Source organism: Lepisma saccharinum, chromosome 23 (assembly GCF_977018435.1).
Source record: "Lepisma saccharinum chromosome 23, izLepSacc3.1, whole genome shotgun sequence".
Taxonomy (NCBI): Eukaryota; Metazoa; Arthropoda; class Insecta; order Zygentoma; family Lepismatidae; genus Lepisma; species Lepisma saccharinum.
The window spans coordinates 60,319,115-60,342,232 of NC_139251.1; the positions used below are offsets into that span (position 1 = coordinate 60,319,115).

The window sequence follows — 23,118 nt, forward strand, 5'->3', positions numbered from 1 at the left end:
AATTATTGCATGAGTGTCACACACATACATTGTATTTCACCTTTCACTAAAACTCACAAAACCATAATAATTTTTCATTAATACGTTTGTGTTTATAGAGGTGCAATTACTTATATATATATATATATATATATAAAATGGATATATGTGTGTATATGTGTGAGTTTGTTCAGCAATAACTCTCGAAAGCCTGGAGCGATTTCAACCAAACTTGGTACGCATATCACTTGTAACCTGGAACGAAATACTGTGAGCGTACAACTAGGGGTGGCGGTGGGAAGGGGTAACATGGACCACCAATATTAAATTCCGCACAAACAGACACCCATGACACTATGCAATCCGCACAACTATAGTGTTTCTCGGGTTGTCTAACATTCAGGCTGTGTTGCGAATGGAATCCATAGTTTTCGTGACACTCCCAACGAGTTCATCACCTATCGGCATGGGAGGTGAGAGGGAGTGGAAAATAAAATGCCACAAGTGACCTAGATTAGTGTCGAATCCATAGTTTTCGGAGTCGCTAAGCTAATTGGTGACATTCACGATCACATTTAAAATTACTTACATTTTACACTATAGTTAAAATTCATTATTTTCATGTCTAATACACGATTGGGATACATAAATACCCGGGCAACGCCGGGTAATCAGGTAGTTAATTATAATAATTACAAAAATTGACATAATTACCAGCCAATTGAACACTCTCACTGGCATACAGGGGTGCCCACAGGAGAGATTTATGACGCAGGCAGAGAGAACAACATTTTATAGTTTAGATACCATTTCTATATATATCTGGATGCCAAAAAAGGGGGATAGTTTCGTGTGACTTGTTAATGATTTTTTGTTATAGTTATTATGTACAGTTTTTCTACTTACCTGTGGGTGATCGTAGCGATCGAGTTGAATTGAAATACCACCTCTTTATGCCTTTAATAGCGGTTTGGATGGGGGGGGGGTTTGCTGTTCGCATTAATACAAGGTTAGTCGAGGAGATAAACCGTTAGGAATAAGGTTCAGTGCACTAACAATGGCAGTGAGCCTAAAGAGACTATCTTCGTGTATGGCTGATGAGTAATTAATGTCTTACTTTTATTCAACACTGCGAATCCGATATTTTAAAAGTGATGCAAAAATGAGGAACAATAAGTTTTTTGCAACAACTTTGCAACGTCAGAAGTTATTAGCATTTATGTAAAATGTTATTTGAATCAATATGAAAGTAATATGCAATACACATGTAAATATCTATATTGTAAACAATACATACCTAAAGTAACATATATTGCTTTAATGTCTGTAATATAATGTTCTGCAAATTTTGCCTGGCCAAAATAATTTTAGTAAATAATTGGGGATAAAGGGGGGATGTTCTACCTTTTTTGGGGGGGGACTGCGTCATAGATCTTTGGGGGGGGGGAATGGGCACCCCTGCTGGCATGAGTGTCTCGAGTGACATGTATCCAAAGTGGCGGGTGTCTCCTATTTACATTATATTTATGCTTTTATGAACAAAAGTAATACAGATATATTGGAAACACACTAGGGAAACAATTTTTATACACATTTTCATAGCTCAAAAATGGAAAAAATAAAGGCAGTGGTCCGACAGACCCCCCCCCTTAGGGTTAAATCGTAGGTTTTACAACAATGGAATAAACAAGGCCAAAAGAAAATCTTATCTCTGCCTTAGTCACACACGAGGTAAATCTCAAAATTAATCATCGACTTAGGATAAAATTACTGCGTTACGGAAAGTACAAATCTTTATTCTAACTTGTCAAGACATCAAAAATGTTTGCAGCGAGTTGAATTGCAATTCTATTCGAGACGAGCGGGATATTCTGGGCTAGAGACGGCAACGTCACGATTAGATTGAAATCCAATATCGAGAGCAAAATTACTTCCGAGTTAATTATGCCACTAACTTACTCTAATTGCTTCATTTGGGAACTCAGGCCTAAATGGAGGCCTCGGGCCATATATTTCTGTAAGTGGTAAAAAACGGTGTCGCCGTTTGTAGGACAACATTGCATTAACGCTTTTCCAGTGCCTTCGGTAGATTGTAAACATGGTTTGTGCAGGAAATTTTAATCTCAAGCGTTGTTTCACGCAAGATGCTTTTATCATTGTGTGATTCTACTTGTAGCTGTAATCACGAGGTTACAGGTTCAAATCTCTCTGCCTTAGGCAGGGTTGTTAAAGGTCCAGAAACCGATAAATTCTAATGGGTTCTATTGGGTTCCGCAACAGGAGCGGAACGTTTTTTCCTTGCACAATTTATATTCGGTCTAAGTTGCGTATTGTTTCATTTCAATACGGAATTTGGATCATATCTAAACTGATCCGGACAAAAAGTTCCTGGACCGTATTGAAATTGACCGTATTTAAATTCATCCGGAAAAAACGTTCCTGGTCCGTATTAAAATTTATCCGTAAGACAAGGTTTCTGGACCGTGTTCAAATTCATCCGGAAAAAAGTCCTCTACCGCATTTAAGAGCATATTTTGCAACGTGCCACCACTCGTAACTCAGGGTATGGAGATCCGAATTGGCAACGCACCGCTCCTTGCTCCGGCTGGTCAGTTGGGAGCACCAGTTCTCACCCAGGGATCGGGATTAAGACGATCCACCCTTCCTCCAGGAAGGAAACCGCCGAATTGCGACACGTGACAGTAAATAAAATTCCAAATACTTTATAATTAAAATGTCCAAAATCTTTAATCACGAATCGCGCGCGTACATACTGATTCGCACATGTTAAAAGTTATAATTTATTGGGTCATGCACGGTCGCAGGCAGTGATAAGCAATTTATTTAACACGAGAGTCTGCGCACCGCCTTCACAGTTAATAGCAAGACCTCAACTGCTACCTCAAGCGCGAGGCGCAGCATAACAGATTGTTCTAACTTATAATACAAACTCATAACATAAAATAACACAAGAAAAACTGATAATTTATATAACACATCAATGTTGATTACCGATAGTAAGCTATAGTTCAGGTTGGCAACAATTAAAAATGCCAACGTGGAAGATTTTACATCGCCAAGAACACGAAGCGTGGTTCCCCCACTCCTAACATAAACAGCCAATAGGAAAACGTTATTTTATTGAAAACGAGGGAGAAATACTTTGCTATAATATTACAATATTAAACTATATAGAAATAACTCAACTGATTTTATCAAATAAATCATATTTGCCCTTGCACATAAAAATGATTAAATAAAGATTTAGTTTATAACGAAGACAAATTTCTTCAATCTTGTACATTGTTGAACAAAAATCGATATTAAGAGAAATGTATTTAACTTGTGCTTGAAAAACAATGAAAACGTTGCATATATTATTTGGGATAATCATTAGCCTATAAAGTCTGAATAAATATTGCAAAAATACGCGAATAATATTATAACATATAAATAATTTAATCCAAGTTCTTAACTTGAAAGTATACGAATAAGATTAATGCCAATATACAACTGAAATCTGCCTAACATGGCGGTCGTTACAAATTCATCCCGAAAGAATGCTCCTGGGACGAAATGAAATACCTTGCAGATAAAATGTTTTCTTTACGGTCCAGAACCCATTTACGCTTGCTGATTTTCTCTCCTGGATCGGAATTGAAATTATTTAAAATTCCTGAACCTTTAACAGGCCTTACGGAAAATTCACACTGAAGCGGTAGGCGACAAACGACACGTACCCCCCACTCTAAAGCAAAACCTTCACCGCGCATGCGCGAACAGCGGACAGAAATGCCACAATGCGTGGTATTCAAATTCAAATTCAAATTTTCTTTATTAAAGGGCGAGGTTCAGCCTGTGGCTAACGGCCCAATTCGAGCGACACGAAAGCGACAAACCGCAGCCAGCTTAGAGCGCCAAATATCTAGGTACGGGGCTGTTCGATAAGGAAAGCACCAAGATGCACAAGTCATGATCACAGGAAAGAATTAACTTGCATAAATAAATGCCCATTTTGAATATTTGATGGGGCATTAATGCGACTGCTCTTTCAAGAAATATTCCCGCTTCTCTCCCTTTCCATATATTTTACCTGAGTCGTTTGATAACATAGAAGTACATAATTTGTATTCATGTCCAGATCTCATATTAGAATAATTAAATCAAGAAGACTTAGGTGGGCAGGCCATGTGGCACGAATGCGAGAGGAAAGAGGAGTTTACAGGATTCTTGTTGGGAAACCTGATGGTAAGGGACCACTAGGAAGACGAAGATGAAGGGATAACGTTGAGATGGACATAAAGGAAATTGGTAGGGATGGAAAAGAGTATATTGATCTTGCTCAGGATAGGGACGGATGGAAGGCCTGTGTTGCTGCAGCCATGAATCTTCGGGTTTAAGAAGGCTAGAGAGTTAGTTTAGTTAGTTAGTTAGTCGTTTGATAGGGATGGTAACGAGATGGTATCATATTTGTGATTAGATTACGATAACTGCATTCGACCGAATTACTCGATGCGTTACAAGGGCTTTAATGGGTGACCTTCTGGCGAGGTACCTAAAAGTCAAACATCTCGGGAATCTCTGGAGCAATGTCGCGCATAACGGTAGAGAATGGGAGAAACTGAGTGGGCGGAGCGAAGCAGAACACGCTCCTTCTAACCGCTGGTAGCATCAGTCCCCCCTCCAAGCAATCCCGTTCCCTCTCACGCGTTAATTGGCCAAATCTTCTCGAGTCACAACTTGCGCAGAGACGGGTTTTCGTTGGCTTGCTCCAGACATTCCCGAGACAGAGTATAGTACACCCGGTAACTGCTTCTTGCAATCCAACGAGAGGTGGTATTATCCATGTTTGTCCTTTTCACTGAGTCCCCTTTACACTTCCAGATGGCGTCGTTGTCGACTTGTATTCAAAGGGTCGCGGGTTCGGATCCCACTTTTAACTGTTGGTCCAGTCCCGATCAGTCTTTCTGTGCATAAAGTGGACTTAAAACAATATCAAATATCAAGTCCCCTTTGCAGCCACAGCTTTTAGCTTAGGTAAGGAGATTTCAGTTCTCAGAGATAGTACAATTTTAGTTATTGTTTAGTAATGAATGAATGACAGTTTTAAATATTGAGAGAACAAGTTTTTGTTAGGGTCATGTCCTCAATTTTGTTTCAGTTAAGGGACTTATTCCCGTATTGTGTGACGAGCAAAAATTGTCTATGCACTGATATGCCCATAACCCATACAGCACACAAATATCCAGTAGACGTCCATAAGACGTCCCATTGATATTTATGTCAAAATTTTGGACGTCCATAGGATTTCCAGAAATATCCAGTACTCGTCCATGGATATTCATAGGATGTCCAGGAAGGATGTATCATGCATCATTTGTCGATGTGTTTTGGATATGTGGATGTTTTCTGAACGTCGGGTTTACGTTTTCTAGACGTCTTATAGACGTCTTGTGGACGTTTTCTGAACGTCGTGTGCACTTTTTATGGACGTCATGTGGAAGTTTTATGGAAGTCTTGTGGACGTTTTCTGGACGTCTTCTTTACGTTTTCTGGACGTCTTGTGGAAGTACGAGGGTTATTCGGAAAGTAACCGCCGTTGTGGCGTGGCGCTAGTAGTAGTGGGCAGACCTCAACCGTTGTTACGTCACGCAATCTGTGATTCAGTAAGCTTCCAGCTGTGCTAGTGAGAACATCGTAGTGCCACGCGTGTGCTGGTTATAACGTCACAAAATGTGTGCTGCCATCGCAAATCGCGTCAAATGCGAGATACGCGGAGTGATAAGATTTCTTTGGGTAAAAATTCATGGAACGTGGTACGACAATCACTTCTGAAGTTTAGTGTAACACTTTGCAGAAACTGAGAAGAGCCATCCACAAGAAACGTCGCGGTCTGCTGACATCTGGGATTGTGTTCGCGCATGACAACGCTCGCCCTCACACTGCTCAGCGAACACAAGACCTTTTGCGCCAATTAAAATGGGACGTTATTGATCATCCCCCGTACATCCCGGACTTGGTTCCTTCTGATTTTCATCTGTTCACTCACATGAAGAAGTGCCTTGGGGCACAGCACTTCTCTGACGATGAGGATTTTCAAAATGGTGTGACATGTTGGTTGAATTCCCAGCCGACCGAGTTTTATGCAGAAGGGATTGGTAAGTTAATGAAACGCTATGAGAAGTGCTTGAATTTACATGGCGACTATGTTGAAAAATAGAGGACAACTGTACCTTTGTTTTTTTTATTTATACCCAAACGGCGGTTACTTTACGAATGAGCCTCGTATAATGGTTCCACCATAGCGCACCAGACACAGGAAAAGGAGAAAAAAGTCAATGATTTGTGAAATTTTGTAGATCATTATATTAAACCAATATCAGAAAATATAAAATATTTATTTTAATACTAACCAAACAGTTATAGAATATTCACTGTTGAACTTCAGATGTTTCCACGCAAAGAAGATATGATTCCGTCCGTATGATCTTCTTCGATGCTTGATCCGAAAAGAACAGTAGCACGGAGACGTAGAGCGATCAGTAAGACACTCAAACAAAGCCACTTTCTCCGCGCTACTGATACGCGCATGCGTAGTGAAGGAGACAGTGAATAATGGTGTACGATCTTTGTCCTGATGCTAATTTTCCCGCTTGGTGCTATGCAAATTCAGAGGGGAATTTTATCAGTGTTCAAACAGTGTTTAACACAAGACATAAAATTAAAAACATTTACACGAATCGCTAATAATACTTAAAATGACACGTTTTTGATATCCAAAATACATCAAACTAATGTCCGAAATGAGATATCCAGTCTTGGACAAGATCTGGCTGTGTATGGGACATTCACAGTTGCTACAGTTTTGGACATCCAATAGACGTCCTATGGATATCCAGAATGGGATATCGACAGGACGCTTTATGGATATTCACAATATCCATGGACATAGACATTTTGGATGTCCAATAAACGTCCCTTAGATATGTGTGCTGTATGGGAACATAAATATAAATCACAGGGCACATATTCCTTCATGACAGTCTCCTTAAGAGCATATTTTTCAAAGAGAAGTAACCTACACGAAACAGTCGTTGCCCGGTAAAATGAAAAAACTGTGAGTCTCTAAACTTTCACTGTCAAGTCACGAGAAACATAGAAACCAACGACGAAAAAGGAAGCGAGATTAAAAATATCTCACAATTAAAAGTTTCGTTCTGACATATAAATCCCAGATGTTCCTCTACGTCGAGAGTATCTGGTCCGTAACTTCGAGCTCTTTCTCCTCCCTCGGTGACGCAAGTTGACTCTTTATCCCTCCATCCCCAAGGCCTTCGGAAGGATAATGCAAGGCCAATCGATAAATCGGGGGTGGGGAGAGAAGAAGGAGGGGGTGGGGGATGGCCACCTGTTGCCTCTCGAAGTCATACACGGGAAGAAACACAGGAGAAATCTGTAGGCTTAAATTGGGAGACTTTCGCAAGGAACTGGCAACTGTGTGAAGGAATGTTTTGTTCTACAGAGACGTCCAATTGCTGGTCTCACTTTTTGGACAACACTAGAGCAACATTGCGTTCTGACGTCATCGGGGAGTCCTTTTATTGTTAGGTTAGCTAGATTTAGTTCTCAGCATAAATAATAAGTTTTCAGTATGTTTATGCTAATAGAACCAAACCTAATAACGTAGGCATTCCTCGTCTGACGTCAGAACTAAGGTTGCTCTAGTGTTGTGCGATAAGGTAAACCCTCAAACTGCAGACTGGAAACGATGTGCTTTTGTTTGAAGCCGCGCATAGCCCTGGGGATAGAAATATGGCGGAGATGCGCATTTCAGCTTCTTGTTGTTTTCTTATTTATGAATATATTATTTGTACTAACTTGTGGAGCGAAATATGTAGAGTTATATCCTTCTTAGTAAATTTAAAAATAGCAATCTTGTGCGGTGCAATGAATCAAAATCTTCAAAACAATTGTTACAAGTGGAAATATCAAGGTATGCTTGACGCCATGATAGTATGTATCCCCCGGCTTCGAAATTTTTGGCTTCAAGTTGACCCATTTAAAAAGCTCACGTTTCCGATATGTTACCTGCAGGTTTGTGCATTCTACAATCGTTCACAGAGTGCAGCACTATCACGTATTTTAACAGAAGCAATTAAATGCACATAAGAAATAGTTTAGAAAAGATCTTACCTACTTGATAAATTAATAACTTAAAGTTACTTTAAAAGCATTGTGTTTCATGTACGCCATATTGAAAAATGGAGTTATATTTGAGAATATTACGTCATCATATCCAATAGAATATTGTTTCTACTGGTATAAATAAGAATTAAAATCTGTTAAAAACAACTGAATTTTCATACTCGTCAGAAAGGGAAGTAATAGGTAAAAGCATGCAACTGAGCAATATTATATATCAGACAAAAACATAACTTTTTATGGATCTGTCTTTAGGCACATCCAGCACCTAACACGTGGCGATAATCGGTATGTAAGGGGCCTGAATCTGGCCTTCTAACCTAACAATGTGGCCATTATTAGAATTGTAATTGTGAAAATAATGTTAGTTGGTTGGAAGGATTAAGTTTGGTGTTATGATCATGTTTTAGGAACCGATTTTCGCGACGTGTTAAGCGCTGGGTGTGACTGCAGACGGACCGAACTTTTTTTTGTAGTCCAAGGTCATTTATGGAGGGCGCGGACCATGTGGTCTGTAGAAAAGAGGGTAAAACGTCGCAGATTTAATGAACAAGAAAGAAAGTAGTATATAAAGCAACGGTGTAATAACAAGAGAAAGGAATAGAAAACAAAAAATAAAGAAATAGAAAAACAGTAGAGAAAGGAATATATGAATAGATAAAATGATACAGCAAAACAGAGGAAAGATGCTAAAGAAAACAGCATGTACGTAGAGAATAGGGATAGAACAGAAAGAAATAAGAAAAAAGTGGGTACTATTTGTAACTCATATAACTATGATGCACAGGGTGTTCCCGTGACCTTGAATCAAACTTGCAGGGTGGATGGAGACTAATCCAAGTAGAGATATCATATGAGGAACCTCGATGGGGAAATGCGTCATTAAAAAGTTACATACACTGCTTATGACAGTGGAATAAGACAACTGAAGGATGATTGTAGATGTATTACTGACATTCAGGGTACACTGCCTGCCAGTAACGGCTGACGTTTGGGACACCGCTTGCATCCTGTAACGCTCCTTTGGTGGATAAGGGTCGTTACGTGGGATCTGTAGCTGAAATCCTTAAACACTTGAAAATATAAAACATTCTATCATATTTCTTATAGTTTATTGACACAGTTCTTACATAGATAGAGTATTTCTAAGTTCCTATCCTAAACTAGCTAAGTCCTAATATCTGTGCTGGAGACTATCCAAGATCTAGACTAAGGAAAAGAAAGTGAAGTCCATTTACCTTACTCAGAGGTATTCGCTGGTACAGTCTGCCGTCGAACAGCAATTTCCCTATACTGGGATTCTGTTCCATATTCGAAGGGGGTTATAGCAAAGTGTCTTTCTGTCCCTTTGCTTACCAGTGACTAGGGATGTGCCGAAGCCGATTACAGATGTATGAAAATCGGCCGACATTGACACATCGGCATCGGTATCGGAATCGGCAAAAATCCGATATTTAAACCTGTACAGATTATACTAGAGTTTTTACCTTCTAATAAGTTTTATATTCTAGTTTTGTAAGATTTATTGAAAATTTGGTTATGATTCGTCATTATTGTAGAGTTTTTGTAATAAAATTATTGCAAACTCATTCAGAGGATCGACCTAACTATAAATCGAAAATAAAACAGTACATTGCTGAACCAGGATCTGCTGTTGTATTGGAAATTCAAAAATGAATATTCAAACCTGAAGCAAGTCCTGAGAAAATACTTGGGCATACCTGCTGTTCAGTATTCAGTGATTGAGTGTTCAGTGTTGCTGAACAGATTTGCAATAAGAGAAGAAGTAGGTTACTTCCTGAAGTGCTTCCAAATCTCGTGTTTCTGAAGTTTAATCTGGCAGAACATGAATTCATTTTGCATTTCAAAGAACTGCTTGTGTACTAATGTTTAATCTCTTGAGAATCCATGTTCTCCTTAAAGGTTCACATAAAATTTTGTAGATGCAAATGTACATTCGCATCTCTTGAGAATATATACATATGATATGCAATAGAAATGTACATAGCAGAAAATAACATCTCATTTCTGTATAATAATCTTATGTATCGAAATCGGTTAAATATCGGCATCGGTATCGGTTCCAAAAATTATCGGTGAGTACATCGGCATCGGTAAATTTTCAGCTTCGTCACATCCCTACCAGTGACCATTCAAACTCATTCCGATCTTAGTGGCTCTTTGTACATTAGTCCATTTCCTCAATTTGCTCATGATGGGTAATCATCAGATTCCCATACTTACTCCTAGAGCAATTATCCATATTTGGGAAATCACAAGATCACGGTTTTCCTTGTTTCAGAGAACCTTTAAGTTATTTACTAATAGTTCACCCTTTTATGGGTTAGCCACTCCTCCTTATTCCAGCCTTGGCCTTTGGCCAATGAATGGACTTATCCTCTTTCCATGCTGCTGATTCGCAAAGAGACAGAGACTGTATGCTTGAGTGTTGCACGCTAATATGCGCATAATAAAGTAGAATTCCAGTATTGTTAAGACTAGCACCAAGTCAAATACCACGAGTTCAAATATTTCATGAAAGATAAAATGTATTTTATATTAATTTGGTTTGTTGTAAGGAATGGTTGAAAATCCATCCGTTACAATCCCCTCCTGGCAAGAATACTTGCTGCCAGTGATATCGTCAGAACGACTCCAGGGATGTTGACGCTGGGAGCTGCCATTTTGAACAACTACTGTAACGTTTTTGTCGTAGAATGCTACGACACACTGTAGTAACGTGCTCATTAAATCTAGAAGCAGCATCTTTCAGTTGTACAATTCCACTGCCAGAGTCAGAATTAAATAGGTTTGGTTTAGAACTGTTTAAAAACCGATGTTTCTCACCTCCTATTGGTACTGGGTCAGTGTCCATCCACCTTGCCAGTTTGATTCAAGATCTCGGAAACACCCTGTATATTATATCTTTTATTTTGAAGCTGTCACTTGAATTATAGAAAGTCCTACACAGCAGTTCAGTTGTTGAGTGCTACCCTAATATCTTTTATCGCCGATTCCTGCATTTAAAACCGCCCACGTACTGAAAATAGGGCATTTCCCTCTATATCTGTTCACACGGCTGCAATGTTAATGCGATTAAAAAAATCTAGCATAATTGTCACTCTTTCTTTTGTTCCTGCTGAACCAACCTAATGGAGTTAAATCCAGTTTTCAGCGCCAGGGACCATTGTCTTAACAACCAATTGGATTTCCTGAATTGCGGCTCATGTAAGAGATCAAGTAATATCAGTCTATTTGAGAAAGAATCATATTTCCATCTGCAAGGGTACTTGAGGATATAATTGTTCTCGAAATTATGATAGAGAGTGCGTTTATGCTAAGACGGAAACCTATTCGCCTATTGGGCATGCTGAACTTACGTGAATGGACTCTGGGTTTTTGTACACACAAGTCGAAACAATATAAATAGGATCAGTTCAAGCTTTTGTAAATATGTCAGACGTGAGAATGTTAGGAGATTTGAGCAATATTGGAGACGGTTGAAAATATAGCAGTTTCGAGCAAAATAGGGAGACAATTGTCAGGATCAACTGTACAATTGTAGGTATCAGAAACGTGAATATTATCACTAGAGTCCGGATTTTAAAGGGAAGTCCTTTTTTAATTTTTTAACAGGGACAATGGAATAAATAACAACAGAGTTGATAATTTTCTTCAACCAACAAGATTACATGGTTTTGATTTCCCTTTTTTCCCCCTTTTTCAGCCCATATTCAATTTTTTCCCACTTTTTCAGCCAAAAATTCCCTTTCTTCCCTTTTTAAAACATTTTCCTTACTGGTCCCTTTATTGACTAGTGTTTCAACCTACATTTTCCCCTTTTTTAAAATATCTTCCTTGGTTCCTTTATTGACAAGATATCAAATATTTTGTAGGACTGTATTTTCCCTAAACAAATCATACGCAAAAGCAACAAACGTATTGTAAGCGGCACGCCTATTGGATTGATAGTGTAGACTTAGATTTAGACTGTTATTGTGAAGTTTTTAGAATAGTTTTAACTTAACTGTGTGACAGTGACGAATGGCGAAGCCAGATACAAGCGGCAGCAAGCTATAGAATGCGGCCAGCTGTTACAATGAAGATTTCATCGAAACGAATGGTAAAATTATTCCGTGTACTTTGCCTTCAAAAAAAGAAAATGAAAAAGGTATGACGTACATTTTTGCACTCCACTAAAAATATTTTTTTTAAATGAAAGCACAATATACAGCATTCATAACCTCATTTGATTGTGTTTGCACACAGTACGCTTGTCTCCTTGCGCACTCCAAGGTTTATTTGTTTAAAACTGAATACTGCCGTAAGGGGGTGTTGTAAACAAACCATTGGTCCTGTACAAGACGGAAGGCGTAACAGGCGATGTGTACAAACAATAAGTCAGTGACTGATCGTAAACATACATTCGCAATTATCTCGCAAACGGTTCGTTTACTTTCTTCTACTATCATCTACTTTTCACCGTTTTAGTTTGCGCTTACACTTCTGATACACCCTGTATAAAAAGAGAAAAAATACATTACTTGCATTTTTACTTTACTTCATATGAAATTTAATGCATCCCTTTTTATATATGAATGGTATATATTGTGCTTTCATTTAAAATAACACTTTAATGGAGTGCAAAATTAACTGTAGTCCTATTTCATTTCTTTTTTCTGTCAATAATTTTCCCTCTATTTGTCCTTTTTAGAGTAAAATGTTTCCCTTTAAAATCTCCGGTCTCTAATTATCAGGTTCAAGTCTTTTTGAACACACCGGTAGTAACAATATTAGGAGGTTCAAGTCTTATTAGGTCCCGGGTGCGAATTTCAGCCTGGACACAGGTTTTCCTTGTGAGTCCCTTCGTCAATTTCATCATGTCCTCACTAATCCTCATCTTCGCGATTCGCTAAAAGTGGCAGACGTGCGAAGTAAAATAAACCAAACAAATCAATCAATGAAGCATAATTCAAGAATATTAGCAGGTTCAAGTACAGGGTGTTTTCGGGCTGATGATACAAACTTTCAGGGATGATGGAGAAGGGCAGATGTATCAATTTGAGATAAGCAACTCTGGTCCGGAAACGACTTAGTCGAAAGTTATAAGCGAAAATCGGTGTATGAAGATGTAATACTTTTATTACCTGCACAAGTTTCACAAGCTGCTACATTCACAACAGTTGTTTAAGGTGGCGTCCCCCAGCTTTGCTGCAGGCATGACATCGTCGCACGAAGTTCTGGCGTACCCGATGAAACAACCCTGGGGTCGTTCGAACAATGTCACAGGCGCAGCGAGAATTCTTGCCAGGAGATCCCCTTCAGTCTACTACAGGTGTCTCGTACACAAGACTGTCTCGTACACAATCATGAGGGGTGGGATAGGAAACTCCACTACTGCACTGCAGATTGCGTGATGTGTACGTCTCAGACATGGTCAGTCCCGATGTGAAGGTCGGTCGACTGCAGTCTCTGTTTACAAGTTAGTTTAACAGTCGATCAGCCGTAGTGAAATGGAGTACACGGTAGCGGACTTTGCAGACATGATTTTCGTGTACGGACAAGCAAATGGAAACAGTAGGGAGGCCGAAAGGTTGTATCGGGCCAAGTACACACGTAGGAGGCATCCGACCCACACCATGTTTCCAAGACTGTTGCAACTGTTAAAGGAAACAAGGCATGTGGAACCACAATACCAGGACCGAGGAGGACAACCATACGTACGGACTCCCGAATTGGAAGAAGCAGTGCTTGCACGTGTGGATGAGAAGCCTTCAATCAGCACCCGATCAGTTGCACGTGAAATGGGTGTCGCGCACAGTACTGTGTGGAAAATAATACGGGAAGAGCAGGTACACCTCTACCATCGTCAGAAAGCGCATGCTTTGACTCGTGCTAACTTCGGGCCTCGCGTCGAGCTCAGGCAATGGTTATTGCAACGCTGTATGGTCGATCCTAACTTTCCTGCGTAAGTTATTTTGTTGGATGAAGCCTGTTTCACCAGAGACGGAATACTGAATACTCGCAACAGTCATGGGCTAGTGAAAATCCCCACGCTGCAGTTGTGACGAGCCATGAACACAGATTTACAGTGAACCTGTGGGCGGGCATAGTCAATGATTGTCTAATAGGCCCGTATCTTCTTCCTCCCCGCTTAACTGCACCAGTGTACCTTGTGTTTCTGCGAGACATACTCCCCGCGTTGTTGGAACATATCCCACTTGATCTTCGTCAACGTTTGTGGTTCCAACATGACGGAACCCCAATTCACTTTGAACGTACTGTTGTTCGTGAACACCTGCGTCAGACGTTCCGTGAAAGGTGGATAGCAAGAGGGGGTTCTGTTCCTTGGCCAGCTTGGTCACCTCACCTGACCCCACTTCATTTCTTCTTGTGGGGTCATGTGAAAAGTTGTGTGTACAAGACACCTGTCGAGACTGAAGAAGATCCCCTGGCAAGAATTCTCGCTGCCTGTGACGTTGTTCGAACGACCCCGGGGTTGTTCCAACGGGTACGCCAGAACCTTGTGCGACGATGTCATGCCTGCAGGGAAGCTGGGGGACGCCACTTGAACAACTGTTGTGAATGTATCAGCTTGTGAAACTTGTTCAGGTAATAAAAGTATGACATCTTCATACACCGATTTTCGCTTATAACTTTCGACTAAGTCGCTTCCGGACCAGAGTTCCTTATCTCAAATTGATACATGAGCCCTTCTCCATCATCCCTGAAAGTTTGTATCATTAGCCCGGAAACACCCTGTATAATTGAACACACCAGCCATGACAAAAAGTAGCAGGTTCAAGACTAACTGGGCAAAACAGCAGTGTTAATATTAGCGCGGGCCGAACAATTACAAATCTCAACTTGATGCGGTCAATCAGTCCTGTGCGTTAAAAGTTTCCTTTCAAGGAAGTAAAGTTAGTTGTTAAAACTTGAACAACATTCGTATAAATATACTGCGAAACTGTCCACTGTTTTTGCCATGATTTTTTGTTATGGTATACTGAATGTAAATATCTTCCAAGCCCCTCCCAACTGCGGCGGTATCGTGTGGGACTTACACACGGGAGACCCGGGTTCGATTCCCGGAGTGGTGGTTCTGGAGTGAGAGGTTTTTAGTAAACTTACCCCCTCAACAATGGAAAATTGAAGGCAACACTGCGAAGTATGCGAACGAAGCGTGCTGCTGATTACATCACCTCCAGAATCAGGCTCGTACCCAGGATATTTGTGAGTAAGGGTCCAGATCCGAAAATATCTCTCTCTCTCTCTCTCTCTCTCTCTCTCTCTATATATATATATATATATATATATATATATATATATTTAATTCTCACTTTCTTTTAATAATTATCAGTAATATTCATACTAACTAACTAACTCTCTAGCCTTCTTAAACCCGAAGGTTCATGGCTGCAGCAACACAGGCCTTCCATGTTTCCCTATCTTGAGCAAGATCTATATACTCTTTTCCATCCCTACCGATTTCCCTTAGGTCCATCTCAACGTTGTCCCTCCATCTTAGTCTTGGCCTTCCTACAGGTCTCTTACCATCGGGTTTCCCAACAAGAATCCTGTAAACTCCTCTTTCCTCTCCCATTCGTGCCACATGACCTGCCCACCTAAGTCTTCTTGATTTAATCATTCTAATAATATCTGGACACGAATACAAATTATTTAGTTCTAAATTATGTAACCTTCTCCACTCGCCTGTCTCCTCATCCCTTTTAGGTCCAAAGATTTTCCTAAGGATCTTATTTTCAAATACTCTCAATTTATGTTCCTCTTTCAATGTAAGGGACCAAGTTTCACATCCATATAATACTACAGGCAAAATTACGGTTTTGTATATTTTAACTTTTAGTTTCTTAGATATTAAACGAGAAGACAAAAGTTTATGAAGAGAGAAGTAACATGCATTTCCTGAATTAAGCCTACTTTTTATTTCCTCTTTAATATAATTTTCATTTGTTAATATTACTCCTAAGTATTTGAATTTGGAAACTGGTTCAAACGAGTTGTTATCAATAATTAGATTTTGATTATTACCTAACACTTGGTTTCGGCCTGTAAGCATATATTTAGTTTTCTCTTCGTTAACTTCCAAACCTATCTCTTTAGCAGTTTTGAAAAATATTTTAGCATTATTCTTAATTGTATTTATATCATCCCCTAATAAGTCTACATCATGTGCATATGCTAACAACTGAGTCACGCCGTTTAATTTTAGTCCTTCGTTAGTTTCTTTTACCTTTCTTGCAGCATATTCTAAGGCAAAATTAAAGAGCAATGGAGATAATGCATCTCCTTGTTTTAACCCATCATGAATTGTAAATTTGTCAGACACATTAATACCCACACGAATTTTACTTTCTGTTTCACTGGTGCATACTTTTATCATACTAACAAGCTTCTTAGGTATTCCAAAGTCTACTAATATATTATATAATTTATCTCTTTTGACCGAATCATATGCTTTTTTTAAATCAATGAATAGCTGATGGACATTTTGATTATATTCCCACTTTTTTTCAAGTGTCTGTCTGATGTGAAAAATTTGATCTGTAGTTGATCTGTTACGTTTAAATCCACATTGATAATCACCTATAATTTCATTAGCATATGGGGTTAGTCTTGTTAAAAGAATGTTAGATAATATTTTGTATGTTGTTGAGAGTAGAGAAATTCCACGGTAATTATTGCAGTTCATTTTATCACCTTTTTTAAACACAGGAAAAATTATGGATTCTTTCCACTGTTGAGGGATTTCTTCTTTATTCCATATTAAACAAATTAATTTATGAATTTGACATATTTAGGAATTTCCACCATATTTAATTAACTCAGCTGGTATTAAATCAATGCCAGGTGCTTTGTTATTCTTTAGCCTTTTAATAGCATCTTTAACTTCAGTCAAGTTAGGTTCTGGAACTAAAGGTTCTGCTGTGTGGACTTCATTTACTTCTGATTTATCTCCTACATGGACATTTAAAAGGTCATTAAAGTAGTTCTTCCATCTATTTAGAATATCGCTTGGGTCAGCTAGAAAATCACCGTCTTTATCTTTTATCAAGTTTACTTTAGGTTGCCACCCCTTTCTAAACTCATTTACACCTTTATATAAATCTCTGATATTTTTATTTTTGCTGTTTGTTTCTCTAAGAAGTTTTTAGTAAACTTACCACCTCAACAATGGGTATTTGAAGGCAACACTGCGAAGTATGCGAACGGAGCGTGCTGCTGATTACATCACCTCCAGAATCAGGCTCGTACCCAGGATATTTGTGAGTGAGGGTCCAGATCCGAAAATCTCTCTATCTCTCTAGCTCTCTCTCTCTCTCTCTCTCTCTCTCTCTCTATAATATATATATATATATATATATATATATATATATATTTAATTCTCACTTTCTTTTAATAATTATCAGTAATATTCATACCTATATTAATCTTGCATTCGTGTTTTATCTTTATTTTATGTACGTTGCCATAAGACCCAAACCCAGGATTTTTTCAAGAAGGAGGAGGATAGATCCAAATATGTGTAACGAAGAAAATAACAGAAATGAGGTTAGGTTCATTGCATTAGGTGATTTGATGTGCTGATGTGATGAAGTTGATGCACACATTAATTTATGCAAGGGCAATATCAAATTTTTTACATCGTCGATGTTAATTCTCATAGTTTTTTATAGGGTAATATTTAAATATTTCATAATTCAAGGCATGGCCCCCGTGGGCTCTCCCCTGGGCACGGACCTGTCCAGAATGGCCTAGATTGGCAATATGTGGAACCCTACCTCTACACACTCTAACTGCCTTCATGGCATGCTTGATGTGCAGCAAATACTCTGTTAATGATCAAAGTAGGGCCTGTATTGAAATCAACAATTCGGATCCCACTTAAAACTGTAGGCCCAGACTCACTGGCCTGTCTGGAACAAAATAAACTTAAAACACTTTCTTTGTTGTGTGAAAACATCTTCTCTGGTTATTTTTCATGTTAAAAGATCGTTACAAAGAGCAAGCTAACTGCGTCAGTGTACTTTTCACAGTAACCTAGCAACAAGTTGCTCAACATCTGTTCAAATGATTATGTTAGCGATAACAAAGATCGTGTTAGTAACGAGATATCATTTGCGTCTGATAAAATGAATGGGTGTTTCGTGTACCTTGACGAAAAATCTGGTTGTATCCTTCCTTCATTCACTACTGTTAAAATTTTCCGTAAAATTTATAATATTCTAACGTTAAAATTTAAAAGTCTGGCTATCTTACAAAAACGGGATGCAACTTATTATTATTAATTTTTGAATATTGTATCATGCTAAGGATAGGTAATGATTATAAATTACAGTTTCGTACAGCAAAAATATATTCTGAAAACTGAATCATAAAAAATTCAATTAATAAGGGTATCAAACAAACATAAAGTACCAATCCCACTACACACTTACTGACATAAATGTAAACAAAAATATAAAAAATATTCACTCACCCCTTTTTTAAGGGTAAAAATGCCCTGTTTGACGTCACTGACAACTTCCGTTTCCAGATGCTAGAAATCCGACATTTTTTCCTCATACTTTATCCTCGAGATCAACAACAACGCAGATGATTCAACTCCAAGTTAAGAAACGTGCATAGAACAGTAGTAACATCTACATAAGCGGTTTAAGTCCAGATATTACATACATAATTACGGCTATTCAAGATTAGGCACACACAGGAGATGTACTGCGTAGACATTTTCAGCGAAAAATGCAGGCTCGACCAGGACTCGAACCCGGGTCACTGGCATACCGTGCCATTGCTATAACCACTGAGCTACCGAGCCGGCCTGGCGACAGCGAAAAATTCGGGCGAGGCCAGGCCGGCTCGGTAGCTCAGTGGTTAGAGCAATGGCACGGTATGCCAGTGACCCGGGTTCGAGTCCTGGTCGAGCCTGCATTTTTCGCTGAAAATTTCTATATAGTTATGGATGTTCAAATCCAGGAACTTTTCTAACGATGGAAGCGGCCCCGGCGCCCACCCAGCGTCGAATAACATGGGTACCTGGGGGAAACCCTGGGGGGTAAAGGCGGTCAGGGGCGTGATGCTGATCACATCACCCCCACTCACGACCGGATCAAGAAAGTGTGGGGCGTTACCCCCACACCCCCTATACGCCTTCATGGCGTTGTGCTAAGCACAGGGGAGCACTCTACTTTTTTTTTATGGATGTTTTAATGAAATGTTTAGAGATGTAACACTGTTGTGTTTTCCATTTTTCTTGCTGATCATAGAAACGGACGTTGCTAGGAAACTTACAATTTTAATACCGAAAAACTGCGGTGAGTGAGTGATACTTGAATTTTCTTATTTCAAAATATAAGCGTCTTATTTTATTACAGAGGCAAGGTAGAAATATGCGGCGACTGACAGAAAATAATAATTTTTGAATTATTTTTTTAAATGTAAAAATGACAAAAGATGTAAATGTCGCTTTTCCAATTTGGGTGTCGCTATTTAATTCGATTATATAAAACATCTATTGTGAAGCAGTCAGTATATACGTATATAAGAGACTTTGAATACGTATACAATTTAGTGTTGACATGTTACATATGTATTTTCTTTTATTTTACATCGCTATATGTTGCATGTGTGAATCATACGTAGGCCTATATCGCGTATGAAAGTTATGCGTGTTAATCTTAAAAAATAGTTATATTCGGAATGCATTTTTGAAGCATTTTCTGTCTTTCAAAAATAGTTTGTGTGCTTGTTTTCCATTATTAATGTGAAATTAAACGTGTTGAAAAAATAATTCAAATCGTTTGTTCGAACACAAACTTCTACCCCTTTTATTTGCATAATTTGAGAGGTAATAATGTCTTTGATACTACTACTACTACTACTACTAATAATAATATAGCATTATTATTATTATTATTATTATTATTAGCAGTATTGGTACGTTCATCCTGGTACTTGTCCCCCCCTCGTGGTCCCTTTTTTGACTACTTTTTCAGCCTGCCTCCTCTTTTCCCCTTTAAAAACACATCTTCAATGGTCCCTTTATTTACAAGATATCAATCAAATATTTTGTACGGCTGTTTTTTTTCCTGAACAAAACATTCAAAAATTGTCTATTTGGTGCAGCTTAGAGGAATGAAAGAACAAGCGTCTTCTACCTTACCTTTCCTCCATGAGTATTGGGAGTAAAAAGGGATACATTAACATATCCCTTTTTATATGTGAATGGTATTTATTGCGCATTCATTTAAAATAGTATTTTTAGTGGAGTGCAAAGAGAAAGTTAGTCCTTTTTTTCCCTTCTTTTGCCAATAATTTTCCCTTTCTTTGTTCTTTTTAGAGGGAAATTTGTCCCTTTCAAATACGGTCTCTAGTAATCAAACACAGGAACAACGTCCCTCGTAAAGTTCGACTAGAAATCAGTCAAGTTGATTACTTTTGAGAAGTTTTGATACGACGTTTAGCGGCCTCACGTATCCTAAAAACGAAAATCGAATATTGTAATGCATTCTTCCAGGTGATATCGTAACATACCCCATCGGTACGAGTAGAATCTTGCCCAGACTTGTCAGAACTTGCTTCTAGATTCTGTTGAGAAAGAGGTTTGTACACAGGAAGCGGCCGTGGCTCACCTGGTGGAAGGTGAATGAAGGTCGGGGCAACAGGAACAAAACCAGGTAATCTGGGAAGCAGAGGGTATTTTCATTGTCAGCACTGAGAGGAGTAACACTGCTAGAGGAGAGGCTATTCGTACCGAACGGGGTAAGTTTTCAATTTTCCTGTAATCTGCCATTTCTCAGTCGGAAGGTTTGGGACTTAAACATCTGCCATGTAATTTGCTAGCTTATTAGTTTCGTTGCCTCACCTCTGGCCTTTTTATGGCCATCGCAGGCAGCAAGTGTTGTAATTTAAGGATGAGCTACAACCCCATTGGTCCGATCCCCAGTTCTACGTAGAACGTTACGTGGTGGAGGCGCCGGGCAAGATTGTACTCGTACCGATGGAGTATGTTACGATATGACTACAGTTACACAAAAAGCAAAACGTAGACAAGAATAACTTAGCTACAATATACATTGTAACGAACCTGAACGTTTAAGGTTTTATATTTGTAAGATATTAAGATTTTAAAATTGTTGTTACTTCAAATAATGTGCAAGCTGTCACAGACAACTATAGTTAGATTGATACAGTTGTGGTTGGAACTTGTGTATATGTTTAGAAATACGTCATAATCTGTTCGTGTTGACGTCACTTTCTCATCTCAGCAGAGGAAGTGAACCCACCTGAATGTTTTTCACCTGACGACTGACTCAGTTAGAAAACAGGTGAAGGTGAGAAATCAACAGAAAGGTGGTAACGGTTAATGGAATGTCCGAATAGGGTAATTGGTTATTATTTTCGTTTCATTCTGGCTATACTCGGAAATAATAATTAAGTACAGAAACTTTCGTGTGTTTACGTTTGTCTTGTCCAACGTTAATTCTATATGCAAGCGTGTTTAGTGATTGTGATGTGATTTAATATGCTATAGAACTGTTCCTCTTCAGGCAGAAACGTAAGCGAATCTGTACCTTGCTTGTAAGTCCACATACGATAGGAAATATAAGTGATTATAAAACTGCGTTTAAGTTTGAATACTGTGTTGAGTTTCTTCTCTACTCAGCAAGACCTGATGATTTGCAAAGATTCTCATGTTCCCGACTAAAGGAGTAGGGGACTAACTTTCTGACGACTGGTGTACAACCGGGGGACGTTGCAACGTGTGTGTGTATTAAATGTATATGATAGAACTATTGTCAACCCACCCCTTACCCTGAAAATTTTTCTAGCATGTGAGCATTTTCTTTTATCTGCACGTTGGGATGTATTCACTATGTAACTAATGCCTGTTTCATAGCTTTTTTATGTTTTATGTACATCATTGTGTAATATTATTACTCTTTGCGGAGATTGGGTGCTAAAACTGGGGGAGCAAGAACAGTTTACTTTCTCTTGGTAGACAATGAACATTAAGAAGCCATAGTGTGGGGGCAAAAGTTTCCAAAAAGTTGGGGAGAGCAACTGCTCCCCCCCTCGCCCCCCATAAACGCCGCCACTGTTTCTGGAGTAAATCAGGGCGTCCTACGTCGTCCCATGTACACATCTTTATCATTATTATTATTATCATCATCGTTTTTAATTGTTATCACTTTCGTCTATAAGTCCATGAATTTTGCCACCCAGCCTCTTCGATGACCTGTCAATTTCACCAGCGAAGGTTCCGAGTTCGAATCCTGGCCTGGAACGTATATGACTATATTTTTCATCTATTCATCGATCATCTACATCTACATGAGGCAGACAAGGGACATTAAACAAATCCTAATACTTTGATGGTTTTTACACTAGCTCACTTATTCAAGCGTGTATGTTTATTTCATAAGTACCATTTATGCTCAAATAGACTAAGGTGAACTAGATCTACAGTTTATAATAATATCGAGGCCATTGTGGAATGTTCTGCAACCGGGAATCGAACCTGCCTCTTTTCGTTTATCTCAGTGTCAACGTTACGATTAAATGTTATTTTTTTTAAATGTAAAAATTACTTTGATTCTTTTTGGTTACATTTATTCGCTTTTCTTCCACTCTTGCCTAATCGCGAAGATTGATTGATTGAATTAGGTTGTTTTACGTCGCTTTTCTGCCAATTTTTGCCTAATCGCGACGACGAGGATGAGTCATGATGTGATGAAATTGATGAAGGGACACTCACCGAGAACGCTGTGCTAACCACTCAGGCACGTAGGTCGGCATTGTCCCATTTGAAACGTTTTGGTAAAATCGTATACGGATTTCACGGTACACGTACAAGTCGTAAAGAAGATGTAGAAAGAACATTCAGTAAGGAAAAGTTGAGGGAAATAAACGAAA

General features: G+C 38.8%; 1 protein-coding gene and 1 non-coding gene across 2 annotated transcripts in view; one reads left to right on the forward strand and one right to left on the reverse strand.

The window, feature by feature from the left end:
* Window positions 1-23,118, reverse strand: part of LOC145977782 (atrial natriuretic peptide-converting enzyme-like) — a 202,600-nt gene that overhangs the window by 178,366 nt on the left and 1,116 nt on the right. The gene's annotated exons all lie outside the window — the stretch shown is intronic.
* On the forward strand, window positions 19,060-19,131 carry TRNAT-GGU (transfer RNA threonine (anticodon GGU)). The gene has a single exon. It is a non-coding gene; the product is annotated as a tRNA-Thr (tRNA).